The following is a 15936-nucleotide window of genomic DNA, read 5'->3' on the forward strand; positions in this document are numbered from 1 at the left end:
AAAAATTTTCCGAGGCCAGCAGAGCTGGAAGGATATATATCTAAGATGAGGAATACGTCGGAGGAACATCCCGTCGAAAGAACGTTACAAGGTAAGAAGTAACTTGTTCTTCTCCCCCACCCGCTATAAAGAACCTTTCTATAGAGTTGAACGTGAACCAAGGAAAAGATATTGCCAACATTAGTTGCCCATCAAATACAGACTGAAAATAGATGGCAGGCTGGTTTGGATCGGCTTATCACAACCCAACAGTGCCCAGTCCTCCCTCATGGAGTCTTACAAGCCTCCAACGAGTGGGAGGATTTAGGAAAAAAGAAAATCTTAATTTTGAAAGAGTAGCTGCCATAGCCCTGGATCAGTTAATCAATAGTTTGCCACCTTTCTTATAGAGGGCTGTTTTGCATGGGCGAATAAATCCACTGTGGCTATTGCCATAGAAACAACCGACAATTCTGCTGAAGCAAATAAATAATGTTACATCGAGGCGAAGAACAAAAGAAAAATACAAAGGTTCTACCCAGTCCTTTCATCATCTGTGGGAAAGGGAAAGTACCAAGACCCAGGGTGGTGTGAAGAAAATAGGAACATGTGAAGGTGGAGAAAAAAAAAAAAAGACAAAGGCGAGAAACATTTCTCCCCCAAAGAGAAAATGGAATTCAGAACAGAAGAATGGAAACATAAAATCCCTAGCCCCTGTATTTTTCTCTTTTGGCCAGAAGGGAGATATAGCCCGGCATGGCCCCTCGAACAAAAGAGAACCACCAATGAAGATTGGGTGGATGATGTGGGAAGAATGGAAAGAATGGGAGAATTTCGAGAAAGAACTCATAGAAACTGTAAATAGTTCTTATTGTAACATCATTCCTTTCAAGACTCATGAAACTGCTGTAGTAAACGGAAGGCCAGTATTGGCAATGGTAGACCCCGGATGTAGAGAGACAGCTGTCAGGTCGGAAATGTTACAAGCAAACGAGTTGGATTGGGAACAAAACACCCGGTACGAGTCACTTGTGTTAATGGTGACCATGAATTCTATCACAAAACTCCAGTGGTTATACAGATCCAGGGTCAAACAACCAGAATCAACTCTGCAGTCATCCCTGGTCTACCAGAGAAGACTAACAGGTACTGACTTCACGATTAACAACTCCCAAACTAGGTATTCCCCCATAGATTCCTGGGACGATAGAGTAAGGTATACCCAGCCAAGACACTTGCGATTAGAATCATAACCCCAAGGAATCCTGCTTTACTCCTGGGAGGGACTAACTTTTTAAGGGGAAAAGTATGTATTGTAGTCATTTATATAGCACAATTTCCCCATTTGTATGGCCTCAATGCGCTTCGTGGTTGGAATGCCCTCGGGGACCACAGCCCAGATATGGGAAAATTGTACAAGTTTAAGTTAAGATGGGTGTGTGCATTCTACTGGAATTAGAATTTAGGAGGGTTGGCTAGGCTCTAGTAAGCAAACCAAAGGTCAGGTGATTGGGCTGGTGCTGTCGGTAGTTAAGACAGAGTGCTAGTGCAGGAGACTCGAGGTGTGCACAGCTAGACCCAATCGGTCGTAGGTTGTCGCTGTATACTAGTGGCAGAGGTGTTGAGGCACTTCAGGGGTTTAGGTGGGGATGGCTATGCGAGCAGCTAGACCGAATTTGACCTAGCCGCAGCTGCATTCTGGAGTGCATGGATGGGGAGCCGCGCCTGCGGTATGTGTCCACAGATGTGGTGCGATTTAGACATGCCTTAAACTCGGACTGAGCTAATCTTCAATGCCGCTTTCCTAGGTCTCCCAAAGCGATAGGTTGGTCGTTCAGGTGCATCTTCTGGTGGGGTTAGCATACTACCTTTGGGAAGGACCTGGCTGATGGCATTCTTCGAGTGCGGTAGGCAAATAAATGAAATAGACATTGCCACCTATGGCCTGTCACCAAAAGAAAGAAAAGTAAGTGCATTGCCATTCTTACCCCCTAAAAGCCATCTAAGTGCGTACCGTGTCCTATAGCCCAAGTTGTAGTGGCACATTTCCTTTCTACCTCCAGTGAGACCTATGGACTGAGTGTTCAGAGTGCTTGGGTAAGCCCCTTGCTAATTAGGTAGGGCGGTCCGACTGAGTGTGGATCTGAGGGTTCTGGATGGTGGCTAGGTTGCTAGTTTATCTTGGAGGAATTTTGTACTGGTGTCATGGATGGTACGGTAAGTAATGCACATGGCCTTAAATGTAGTCTGTTGACCATTAGGGAGCCAGTGTGGGACTGATGTTTTCTCTGAGTGGGAGGCTAATGAGCAGGCGGGCCACAGCATTTTGGATACTTTGGAGTTTCCCAAGTTGGAACGCTGGTGCGCCCTAGATAAAGGCAGTTTGCATAGTCTAAGCGGGAGCAGATGATGGTGAGGATGGCAAGAGATTCGGTGTGGATAGATGAGGTATGGGAAGATTTGCCTGAGGACATGTAGGTGGAAGAAGCAGGTTCTGGAAATAGAGCTGATGTGTTGCGAGAGGGATAGATTTGGGTCCAGCATTCATCTGAGGTTTTTCACCACAGTGGAGGTTGCCACGAGGGAGGCTACTAGGGTAGAGGGTCTAGAGAGTGAGGCCAGGGGATAGGTTGGGGAAGAAGCGTGGCTTTTTTCCGCAGACTAGGATTTCGGTTTTCCCAGGGTTGGGGATGAGGGGTTGGTCGTCATCCAGTGGTCAATATCCGAGAGGCATGATGGAATCTACCAGCAATACAAGAGGTTAATTGTCATTCGATGATTTGAGAAGGCATATCAATCTGTACTTAGTATACTGTATAACAAGTGCAAGTTTGTGCCCTACATTTAATGGCTCTGCCAGGAATTTGAGACATCTATCAGCTTAAAATGCCATCGAGGCATGTTCTGAATCTGACCGCCTCGTTACCGATTGCCTGGATTGAAGCCTCTCTTACGTGGCCCTGGAAAGGCAGAAACTACTGACTCTGACCCTGAGGGTGGCTATCTGATTGAGGACCACGTGGGGGAGGAAAAGCTCCAGGGAGACAGAAAAAGACTGAGTCAAGATAGCCCTTCAGTCATAAGTTTAAGTGATACCATGTGCCAGTGCAACACGCCTACAGAGCGTATTATTATTTTTTGTGTTTTTATTGGTTAAATAAACCTTGCAACACATATAAAGCATACATTTCCACAGTAAAATGGCTTACTGTGGCCACCAGGGGGCGCGGGCAAGATGGCCGCCTAAGCTCTGAGCTTCGCACCCAGCCCTGGGTAATCCAAGGAGAAGAGACGGAACGGGAGCCCCGCCAACCAAACGATCCCCACCGACGCCACATGAGATCGTGGCCCCCCACTGGGTCCAACTGCGGAACCTCTCCGACATCCACGGGCCGAGATCTGCGGCTCGAGGGCCCGCGCGGCCCCTCCCCCACAAACTCCAGCGACACGCTGGGCGAGATATCTCACGCCGAATCAAGGAGGAGGGAGTCCACCACGGTGAGGGAGGAGGCCGCGGCAGAGGAGACTGGGTCCCGCGGCGGGCACCCAACGAAACGCTCGGGCTCCGTCCCCCACTGTCCAGGACAGGCCTCCCGCAGCCGTAGCTACGCGGCCCCATGGGACAGGCGCCTGGCGCCTCTGCCCGCCTCACTCACCGCGCTATTGGTGGGGTAGTGCCACCCCAACCCCTGCCGCCGGACTTGCCTAAGCATTGGGGGGGCTGATGCGAGAGTGCGCCCCCCACACCCTTTCACCACCGGCGCAGGCCGGGAGGGGGCATACGGATCCCCGGACACGGACCCCCCACAGGGGACACTGCGGAGCAATTTCACGGGGCGCGAGCATCACGCCTCCTCGCCCATGTGCTGCCTACCCGGGGGCTAACACCTGCCAGAGCCCACCCTGATCCCAGCCACCAGGCGGAGTGAGGCTCCGGGGGCCGACGCGGGAGCGCGCCCCCCCGGCCCACAGCGAGCACTCAAAGGAGGCATTTGAGGCACCAGGTGAGACCCCACCCACCCAGGCGAGGCCCGACTCGCATCTCTCCATACCCCACCTGTGGCAGAGGTGCCTCCGGGGGGACCTCGGACTCCCCCTCTACCCCCCTCGGTTTGGGCCGTCGCGGGAGCGCGCCCTTGTGCCTAACAACTGGGGGCCACACGTTGCCATCCCCCCTCAGGAACTGAGCCCACAGGGGTAGACTACTCAGAAAAGGGTCTTGACCGTAGGGCCCAACATAAAGGACATAATACACACTAGACCCCCGGATGGATGCATAGGGCACACCCCGCCCCAGAGAACGCCGAGTTGTGCCGCGTGGCCCACTAAGACCCCGGAGCCCGCTCGCCAAAAAACCCAGAGAGCACCATCACAGGGGCACCGATCCGCTTCACGCAATCCTGACTCCCATCGGGTGCCAGTAACCACGATCAACGCATCGCCAACCCTTCTCCCCACTCGGGTTGTTTCCAACACGGCCACAGGCTGAACAACGTGCACCGAGAGAAATCGCCCAGAACAAACACCCCATGAGCTGGAGAGAGAGCCTGTCTAAATATCAATTTGTGGCCAGCGAGGACGCCATGGCTTCCGGAGGCTCACCCACCCCGCCTCCCGACCTGGGCGCCATCCAGAACAATATCCAGATGATCTTGGAGGAGATTCGTGGGATAAGAACCGACATGGGCGCCAAACTGGCCGATCTCACAACCAAAGTCACCACCTTAGAGGACCGCATGGAGGAAGTCGAAAACAACCACCTCTGCACAGCACTCCTAGAGACACAGATGGAAGCCAGATTCCAAGAAATGCAACGGCGCGAGGAGGAACTCCGGCTCAAGGTGGATGACATGGAAAATAGGGAGAGGAGAAACAACCTGCGCATTTTTGGATTAGCTGAAGGAGAAACTATACAAGGCCTGGAGGGCAAAGTGCACAATATCATAAGAATTGTCATGGGGGCGGACGCCGATAGCGAGATCAAACTCGACAGGGTCCACCGCGCGGGCGGAGGGGGCAGAGGCCCACGCTCGGTGTTAGCCCGCCTACACTACTATAAAGACAAGATCCTAGAGAAAGCAAGTAATCTCAGTAACATTCAATACGGAGACTCTAGGGTTTCTTATCTTCCAGGACCTCTCAGCCCTCACCCTGGCAATGAGAAAGAAGTGCGGCAACCTCACCAGATGGCTTCAGGGAAGGGGGGGGGTCAGATACCGCTGGGGCCACCCCTTCTACTTGACGTTCGAATGGCAGGGGGAGAGACATCACCTAGTCTCGGAAGAGGACATCCAACGGGTCACAGATGACCTGGTGGGCGACCGTGCCGGCTACTCCGGTGATTGGGGGGGGCGAGGCCCAGGACCCCCCACGAGGCCCTAGTAGCCTGGAGACGCTCAGTGGCAAATCAAAGGTCAAGGGGGCACGCAAGTTCCAAAAAACCAGGCACCCATCAACGGCCTCGGAGGACCACCCGAAGTGACACCACCTCTGCGGAGGGGGAGGAAATTCTTTTAGGCCTATCGTCACTGGACTGCATCACTGGTGGAGTTGAGGGCCAGAGGCACTACGGCCACATGCCACGTTGGCACAACGTTTGGCCCGCTAGAGTACAGGGCTGGTTTATGTTCACCAAAATGTTGATAATTCTGTTAAGCGGACCCGTGTAAGGGTTTCGAGTTTGAGGTTACAGGGGAGGTGGGGGACCACGGTTCCGAGATCCCACCTCGGGCACTTGAGCCGAGGTTTGAGTGGGGTGGCCCCACATTAAAAGAAGGAAACGGGATTCCCTAAATACACGAAATACCCAGGGCTGGGGTTAGAGTCCTTGGTGATTCGTTGACCAACCCCGACATTTGTTGGGGGGACTTGGATGGACGCCTTACAAAGCGGGGGAATGGGCGGAGGGGGACTGGGTTAGGGGTGGGGGGTGGGGAAGGACCAACGGGGAGAAGATGATGGAGACACGAAGAGGGGATGGAGGGAGGGGGGGGGGTTAGCCTGATCGATCCAGAGCCCAACGTCCAACAACGGGCCTCACACCAAAACTACATCAAGGAGCAAAAGGTGGTAGACTCCAAAGACGACCACGGTTGAAGGCAAGATAGGCACACTAAATGTCAAGGGCCTAAACTCCCAAAACAAAAGATCGCTGACTAGCAACATGTTCCGCAAACAGCAGCTAAAAGGTGCTCTTCCTACAGGAAACCCACTATAAACAGGGGAAAGAATCACCTATCAGGGGTAAGGAAATAAGGTCTAACTATTGGGCCTCCCATAGAAGTTCAAAGAAGGAAGGGGTTGGGATCCTCCTGAACAAAACATTCCAGCTCTCAAACATAGAAACCAAGAGGGGATTCGGGGGGAGGTTCTTGGGGATTAAGGGCACCTGCGAAGGTGAACGCGTTACCCTAGCCACCCTATACGCTCCCAACTCAGGCCAGATACGGTTCCTGACCCAGATCCTAGGGGTAATGGACGAGTGGGCAGAGGGAGCCATGATACTGGGGGGGGGGGGGGGATTTCAATCTTATCAAGGACCCTAAATTGGATTGTGGACAGCGAGAGGGGCGGAACAAAAGGGGATCACTAAAGATAACCTAGAACTGCAGACCCTCCTAAGAGAACACTTCTGGACTGACGTCTGGCGTTCAGCATACCCAGGTCCGGGGGGATACACCTCCCCCCCCCCCCCATTACACATACACCAGAATTGATTTGCTCCTGACCTCAGAGGAGGGGGGGGGTGGCCATGGTCCCAACGGTTGAAATAATAACTTGGTCTGACCATGAACTACTAGTGGCAACCTGGTTGCTGCCCCTCTCCCCCAGATCTTCACGCTGGCGATGTAATGACACTCTCTTGAGGGACCCAGTGTTTAAAGATTTCTTAAGAAAGGAAATGGAGGCATATTTTGATACGAACGATAATTGGGAGACGGATATGGTGACAGTATGGGAGGCAGCTAAGGCCACCTTCCGTGGCCTCCTCATGACCAAGGGCGCCAGACGCAAACGGGAGAGAGGACTTATAGAACACAAGTTACGAATGGAGTTGAAGGCCCAACGGGCCAGGCTCAACCAGGATGGAGAGGACAGGGTATCCCTCCTGACGGAAATGAGGGAGAAGAGACAGGCATTACATACAGTCCTCATAGGGGAGGTTGTCAAGAAAATGAGGTACACGAGGCGGAGGTACTACGAAAGGGGAGACAGGGTGGGAGCACTATTGGCGCGTAGGGCCAGGGGATGTAGACTGGAGAGGAAGGTTGGGCCAATCAGGGATAGTGTGGGCAACAGGAGCAATAAAAAAGGAGAAATAGTCTACTCCTTCTCCGTTTTCTATAGGGAACTCTATACAAGGCAGGAGGGGGAATCAGTGGAGGACATGCGTGCATATCTGAGGGAACACCCACTGCCCCGGCTGACTGAGGGGGAATTGCAGGAATTGGAGGCGGACATAGTTGCGGAAGAGGTCGAGGCAGCCATAAAAAGATTGAAAGTTGGCAAGGCCCCGGGGCACGATGGGTATACCGCCAACTTTTACAAACAGTTTCAACCTACACTAACGGAACCTCTAGCCAAGTTATTCAACCACATCAGAAACCGGGACCGGGACACAACCCCCTCCCCCCCCCTTCCAGCAGGCCCTCATCACGGTAATCCCGAAACTGGGTAGTGATCTGGAGGAGTGTGGCTCCTACAGACCCATTTCACTCCTGAATCTCGACGCCAAGATCTTCGCCAGAGTGCTTGCAACCCGCCTAGAGAAATGCCTACCTCGCTTGGTCCACCCAGATCAGGCTGGCTTCATACTTAACAGGCAAGCCTCCGATAGTATGTGTAAAACTCTCCACGTGCTAAACTCCAAGATGACCCGAGATGAGGGAACCCTGGTGCTTGCCTTGGACGCAGAAAAGGCCTTCGACAGGGTCAGCTGGGCATTCATGGGGGAGGTCCTGTGGGCGGTGGGAATGGGCCAGAGATGGCTGGGCTGGACGTCGGCATTGTACTCATCACCCACGGCCAGGTGTAACGCTCACCTGATTCTCGCAGAGGCGCCGGTCTTGACTGGGCGACTACAGTATCTTCAAAGGTGATGTGTAGCACCCGGTTGGCTCTTTGGGCTGGACCTCTGTGCACTGTATGCCTGACGTGTAGAGTAAGACGTCTGCAGATAGAAAATATGGGGTTAATGAACTGGGGTTATTGGGGTGTCCCTATCTCTTTCCTCTTCTCCTCTCCTGTAGACCCCCAAAGGTTAACGCTCTCACCTTAGGTAAGTGAATGCCGAGCTCTCCATCTGCCTCGGGGCAGGGTGCTGTAACCAGTTTCTTCACTGGATAGGTAGCGCAGGCCTCTTGACTTCAGAGGACTGCTGTCCGTCGTTTACTGCACGAACGGTAAGTTTCGAGTCATTCAAATGTCTTTAAAGTCTTTAGTAATGATGTCTCTTGTTTTGCAGGGTTCCGGCGATGGCGGATGACGGGCTGAAGTGAGTTGAAGATGGAGCCCGTGTGATGAATAGAAGCGCCTGGAAGCACGTAAGTAAGCGCTTGTTGCCTGCTTCACTATGCGCTCTAACTGTCTTTTTATTTTGCAGGTACGAGTTCGGAGCGGCTGCAGGGTGCCGGAATACCCACTGGATTAGATGTGGAAAGGAGTAATGGCACGTGAGTATTAAAGTTCCCCAATGTCTTTAAACGCACCTTGTTTTGTCTTTCAGATGCGGGATGCAGCGCCGAAGGCCTCCGGAGCGTGCGAAGAGTTGGTAAACTTTTGTCTTTCAGATGCCGGAATGCAGTGTGAAGACCTCCGGAGCGCACGAAGAGTAGGTAAGCCTTTGCCTTTCAGATGCCGGAATGCTAACCTGTTCTTTCTTGTCTTTATAGGTGTTGCTGAAGACTGGATTCAGGATGGTAAGCCTTTGCCTTTCAGATGCCGGAATGCTAACCTGTTCTTTCTTGTCTTTATAGGTGTTGCTGAAGACTGGATTCAGGATGGTAAGCCTTTGCCTTTCAGATGCCGGAATGCTAACCTGTTCTTTCTTGTCTTTACAGGTGTTGCTGAAGACTGGATTCAGGATGGTAAGCCTTTTTCCTTAGGCCCAGGACCGGATGCAGAAGACACGATGAGCGTTCTGCTGCAGAGGTTGCAGAATAACGCAAAGCAAGATTCATCCACCGGGTGTGGTTTAAATAGCCTCCTGTAGTGCTTAGGTGTCTCCTTCCACAGCCACGCCTAAGTAAGAAAAGAGTTCCTGGTAAGAAAAGAGTTCCTGCCTTCCAGAAGAGTTCCAGTGTTCTGAATCTAGGGAGTGGCTCCAGCCCCACCCAACAGGAAAAGTAGTTCCAAACAGAAGAGGATCAGAGGCTCAACTGGCAGGCAAGTAAGCAGCATGGTCTGCTGAAGGTAAGTCCACCCAAGCATTATGAGCCCGGCGCTTCCAGCGCTGGGACTGGGCATATTTATGAGCCTGGTGCCACTGGCGCTAGGACTGGGTCCAAAAGGTCCCAATTGGGACTGGTTGGCACTCGGAACCTGGGTTATGGATCTGCTTCCAAGGGAGTTGGGAAAACCCTGACCTTTTGGAAGCAGAGATCATGACACCAGGGTAGTTGCTAACGGTATGGAATCGGAGGCCTTCCCTCTAGGGAGAGGCACGAGACAGGGCTGTCCTCTGTCCCCCCTGATCTATGCCCTGGTCATGGAACCCTGGGCGATTTCAGTAAGGAACAATGAATTGATCAGCGGAGTGCGGATGGGCGACTCCCACTGCAAAATCAGCCTATTTGCCGACGACGCCCTCCTCTATGTCACCAATCCCTCACTAACGATTCCCCATGTAATGCGGGGACTGGCACATTACGGGGATCTTTCGGGGTACAAGGTCAACCTGGGCAAATCAGTGGCATATGTAAGGGGTCACCTATTGGAAGCAGAGACAAAATACGTGGAGGAACTCCCCTTCCGGCTCCAGAAAGATGGGTTTCGGCACTTGGGGATCCAGGTCACGGCCAACCCCGCTGACCTTTTTCCGAACAACTTCACCCCGTTATGGACAGAAGTCAAGAGGGGGATAGAGAGGTGGGCGGGATCGGGATTCTCATGGATGGCACGTCTTAACCTAATCAAAATGGTGGTCCTTCCCAAATTCCTGTTTCTTTTCCAGCTGCTCCGCGTTCAGGTGCCCAAGACCTTCTTAAATTCAATAAAACGCACCTTACTCAGGTTTCTTTGGGCTGGCAAGAAACACAGGATTTCATATGACGTACTAACACGACCCAAGGAGGCTGGCGGGGTGGGGTTCCCGGATTTTGAAACATACTATAGGGCAGCCCAATTGAGGATCCTCGTAGACCATTTTAACCCCGGGACAGAGAAACAATGGGTGGCCTTAGACAACAGGCTACTTGCCCCGTTCACGCTTGATGAGTGGCTATGGGTCCCGAGGTCACGGGTCCCCAGAAGTGTTATAAACCACCCGGTGTTGGGAGTCCTGTGGTCTATCTGGAGGGAGGGAGGCTACTACAGATGGCTCACAACCTGGCCCTCCCCGTTGAGCTGTATTTGGGCTCCCCCATTTATAGATAAAGGGGCCAAACCAGCCGCCTACCAGCGGTGGTATGAAGCTTGTCTCACCAGGGCGGGCCACCTCTGGGAGGGAGGGTCATTCATGCCGCTACTGGACCTGGAGGAAGCCCTGGGTCTGGGAAAACTGTCACCATTCCGCTATCTCCAACTTAAGGGGGTCCTCACTGAGCCTTCATGGGGCGACACCCTCAGGAGGGACCTAACGGACTTCGAGAAAATTATCATCTCCACCTGGGGCTCGAAGGGGGTCATATCCCATCTATACAAACTCCTCCTGTTCTCAACTCCAAGGGACCCCCCGCCAGCACGGACGCAATGGGAGAAAGACCTCGAGGCGGCTATAGACGACAAGAGGTGGACGAGGATGTGTATCCGAGCCCACCGCGCAACGACCTCCCCTCAGTACCGCCACCAAGCTCTAAAAGTATTACATAGGTGGCACTATCCTCCACAGAGGATCGCCAGAATGAGCCCGGGTTACGACCCCCACTGTTGGAAATGTCGCAAAACAAAGGGTGATTACATTCACATGTGGTGGAGGTGCCCCAGGGTACAGATGTACTGGGAGGAGGTCCTGTCCTGGATCAGGGGTGTTGATGGAATCCGCAGACCCTTGTGCCCTTGGTTGATTCTCTTTGGGATTGGGGTAGGGGATGACCACGAAGACACCCAGGGGCACATGCTGCAGGTCATGCTGTCTGGCCCAAAAATGGAAGAACCTGTATATGCCTGAGGAGAAGGAATGGGTCACCAAGGTGCGGGCCATATATGACATGGAGTTCTTGACTCATGTCCTCGATGAGTCTAGGACAAACATTGAGGAACTCTGGCTCCCCTTTTTTGAAAAATATGAACGCCCCGGCCTAAATGGAGGAACCTACACCTGGAGTCATGTCTGGTCATCAGACCACGACCAAAAAGTTGCCCCACAAACATAAACCAATCTATAAGGGATCCCCTCAATGAGGCACCTACGAAATGAGCCCATGACACGTGTGCACAAGATAAATGGACAGTCGGAGTCTACGAACGAACTCTGAGGGCTTGTTGAACATATTAGAAAACACTTGATCACTGGCTAAGGGGTTGCGGGGGTGGGAGTATAAGGGTTATTAAAAGGTTTCTTTTTTTCTGTAACAATTTGTGGTTGAAACGGCAGACATGATGTAATAACCTAAAAAATGCTAATAAAAATTCTATTTTTAAAAAAAAATGGCTTACTGTAATACAGATACTGACTTCCCAGGTCTTTCTAGCCCAGAACCTCATCCCCCCATCCCCTTTTTGGTACTGAGAAGAGGAAGGGGGATGGAGTCATGAGGATGACTAGACACAGTAAGCCAATGCCGCATTCTAGTAATTGTAAACTGCCGAGAAAGACTGCGACATTTAAAAAGGACACGGGAACCGAATTGGAGAGAACAAGAGCCAGAGACCAGAGAGGCACATGACAGATGCTGAAACTGGGAAAGACGCTGAAAGGGAGCAGCGCAAAGGCCAGTGGGCACGGTGTGCAGAGAAGCCAGGTCGGGAGAAGTTTACCGCTTTTCTGTTTCGGGCAGCCAGAGCTGCCAAACACAGAGGAAGGCAAAGTGGAAAGCAAACAACTCACAAGACGCACTGCCGGTCAATGGACCAGGAGAGCAGACAGGTGAGAGTGAGCGGGTTACCGGGGTGCTTCTGGACAAATGCTGTGCACCGCGTACTATGCAAAATAGCCTATGTAAAGGCAGTGCAATTCTTACTGATATGAACATTGTTGAAAGAAAGAGCCTAAATAAAGAGTGCAAACATTACGAACATAGTTGAGAAAAACAACCTAAGTAAAGACAGTGCAATTATTACAGATACTAAAGGCCGTGGAGCTACTGCAAGCACAGTTTAGGGTTTTTGGAAAGAGGACACCTTATTTGTTAACATCCTGACAATTGCGCGCCTTGGTTGTATTGAGGCAGGGAAACCCCTCTTAGGGTAAGGGACAGATAGGACTTCTCCAACCCCCTTTTTCTTTTACTGTGTCCGAGTCTTACTCTTCACCCCTAACATTATCTAGTCACAGAAAGATGTGGTTGCACTGAGTTGGGCAGAATTTACACAGCTTCTCTTCCATGAGGACCAGACATTGAAAAGTCCAGATATTCCAAATCATCAAAAAAGTAACATTCATTCTCCTAAAACATGCTCCCATTGAGAAAAGTTTTTTGATCAACACGTCAAGGACATTGGCACTTGCTCTCCAATCCACGATCGAACTGATGCTACTAAAGGAACGTCAGTGTTGACAATCGTTTGGAAAACGAGATGCAATACTCCAGACTAACCACTAGATAGACTATGCATAGGATTTGAATCTAAAACAGCTTTACGAGCTGCACAAATATAGATTATGGCTTTTTACTATGTAGTGTCACTTAGTACCAATTCTACCGCAGATTTTTGTGGTAATTTATAATAAGTTCAAGTAAATAATATATGAATGGGCCATTTGTTAGCATTACAAGTGTCATTACTGCTAAAACACCCTGGCTCCCATGTGCGGCCATCGGTCCAACCCATACCAATTCTGTCAATATACCTGATCCTATTGTTGATCCACATGCTGCCTGTATACATGCTCCTAATGTTGATAATGCAAACAGTTCAATGACCAATAATGCGGATCCCGCTCCCATTGTTCCCAAAATTGGCACTACTGTTAATACATGCATGCCCCCAAATGCTGTCATTAGACCCCCTCATGCTATTACTGCCAGTTCACCTGCTCACAATGCTGCTAATCCATTCCCCTCATGCGAATATGGGCAGCGTCGAAGCAACCCCGGTCGGTAAGTCTGCCCTGAACAGAGCCGAACCCACCAACACCTCCTTTGTTAGACCGGACAGCAGACCCTGATCTACCACACGCACTCCCACGCTAGCCAGCTCACCCAATTCAATGCACATCAACACCCCAGTCACTGCAGATACGAGCTCAGCTGCCACTCAGACTAGCCCCCCTAAAACAGCCCCGATCACAACAGGCACCACCCAAATGACTAGCCATGCCGTCCCTATCCAGCTTAGGTGCATGACCCCCCCCCACCCCACCAGTCTCCACCCTTTTTAGGCATAAGGACCAGGAACTCTCCTTGGCCCCCCCCTTGATCTGCACCCTCATCAACGCCCACTCAATTTCAGCACACAACCTGGACATCAACAACCTGCTCACGTCCCACAACCTGGATGCCCTAGCCATCTCAGAAACTTGGCTCCAGGAGGCTTCTGGCCCCGCCATCTAACTAGCACTCCCTCTGGGCTACACAATCTCACAATCTACCGGCAAGACCGCCTCCATGCCAGAGGAGGAGGGGTGGCCCAAGAGTCCCTTCCCTTCAGACAGATCAACACTTCCCTGGAAGGGAATAGGGACATCCTGTCCCTCAAGCTCACCATCTCTCCCACATGCACCATCACATGCCACATTGACTACCGCCTAGCCCCGTGCACAGCTTCCACGAAATTCTCCTCCAGCTCCTCAACGACACTTAAAGACCTCCTCCAAGGTCATCCTACTAGGTGACCTGAACCTAGGCCTCAATGACCCTGCGGACTCACCAATCCAAGGCACTCGCCAAAGCACTAGACACCCTATGCTTTAAACACTGCATCACTAAATACACTCATGCCAAAGTCTGCATACTGGATTGCGGACCTCAATTGTCAGTCCTCCATTATATCCAACTCCCCATGCCTGCGGTCAGACCATATCATCCATTTCTCCATTCCGCATCCCAGGAAATAAGCCCCCAACCATCCCACTACCATTGGCACTAGCGTGCAGTTCCCACAAGCTGACGAAAGACAACTTAATGGCCTTACTGGACATTTTAGATTTCAAACCACCCTTCCCCAAGAATCCCAAAGTCCTTGGAAATCTTTACACCGCCACGCTCAAGTAGGCAGTCTATTCCATTATCCCCTTTACAGCTCAGAGAGCAAAACCAATTAGACACTCTAACCCATGGTTCACACCAGGTTACTCGAACTCAAAAATAAAAAACCGGATTCCCAATCCACCTGGCAAAAAAAAAACCTGCCGACTCCACGAAATTGGAGTTCACTAAAGTATCTAAAATGTACAAACAGGCAATTATTATGGCTAAAGCCACATCCATCAATACGAGTATTGCAAACGCAAAATCAGATGTTCCAGGGAAATCTTTACTATCTTCAAAGAACTTGAGACCCCAGTCTTCGCCCCACAATCCCTCACTAAAGTTGAAGCCTGGTGCCCAAATATCAAAGCCGCCATGCTCAGCAAAATTCACCGGCTTAACGAAAATCTGCATCAATCAGAATAATCTGGGCACACTCAATCACATAGCCTCAGCCACCGCCACCAACACATCCACCCCAGACACCCCTCTGTTCTCCTTTAAGGACTTGTCCCATCAAGCCTTAAAGGAAGCCTGTGTACTACCCCACCTAAAAAATATTGCTTGACCCCAAGGCCCCCAATAACTACAGGGTCATCACGACAGTCTCTGATCTACATAGAATTCCTGTCAGAGCGGCATATCTGCAGGTCCAACACTTCTTAGAAATCAACCAGATACTAGGCCTACACCAATCTGGTTTCCGCCCCGGCCATGGCACTGAATCAGCGCTGCTGAACTTTAAAAAAAACAGATGGATGAGATCAGGAATGGAGGCAAGCTGGCCCTGCTCCTCCTTCTAGACCAATCAGCTGCATTCGATTTACTGGATCACAAAATCCTCTGCCACCACCTCGCTACCTTGGCACGCTTCTCGTGTGAGGCAACATTGTGGATCGCCACATTCCTAAAGGGCAGAGTCATGAGAGTGTTAGAGCATGTGCGTGCTGCTCCTTCCCCCATTCCCTGCAGAGTCCCACAAGGTATCTTGCATCTCTCCCACATTCTATAACATCTTCACCAGACCACTGTTTGACATCCTAGACTCCATCGACATAGCTTACACCAACTACGCTGATGACACTCAAGTCCTCCTCCCCCTCACCGGCATCTACGAAGAAGACACCAAGACCCTCAATCTAGCCTATTCAACCATTTAGGCCTGGATGGCGGCAAACTGGCTATGCCTCAACGGGGACAAGACTGAAATCCTGTTGATAGGGCCCCCTGCGACTCTAAAAAAAACTCAAACAGCCAATACACCGCTTTCCACATAGATAACATACAGATCCCCGTCTCTTTCTCAGTTAAGACCCCAGGGGTGTACCTAAACGCCATCCCATCTATGTCTCGCCAAGTCAGCTCCATTGCCTGCTCAGCAGCTTATTCCAGTTAACTATTCCACTGAACGCAGCCAAACCGTTCTAGTCCACTGCAAGCTGCCTCACCA

Source organism: Ambystoma mexicanum, chromosome 9 (assembly GCF_040938575.1).
Source record: "Ambystoma mexicanum isolate Mex_15411 chromosome 9, UKY_AmexF1_1, whole genome shotgun sequence".
Lineage (NCBI taxonomy): Eukaryota > Metazoa > Chordata > Amphibia > Caudata > Ambystomatidae > Ambystoma > Ambystoma mexicanum.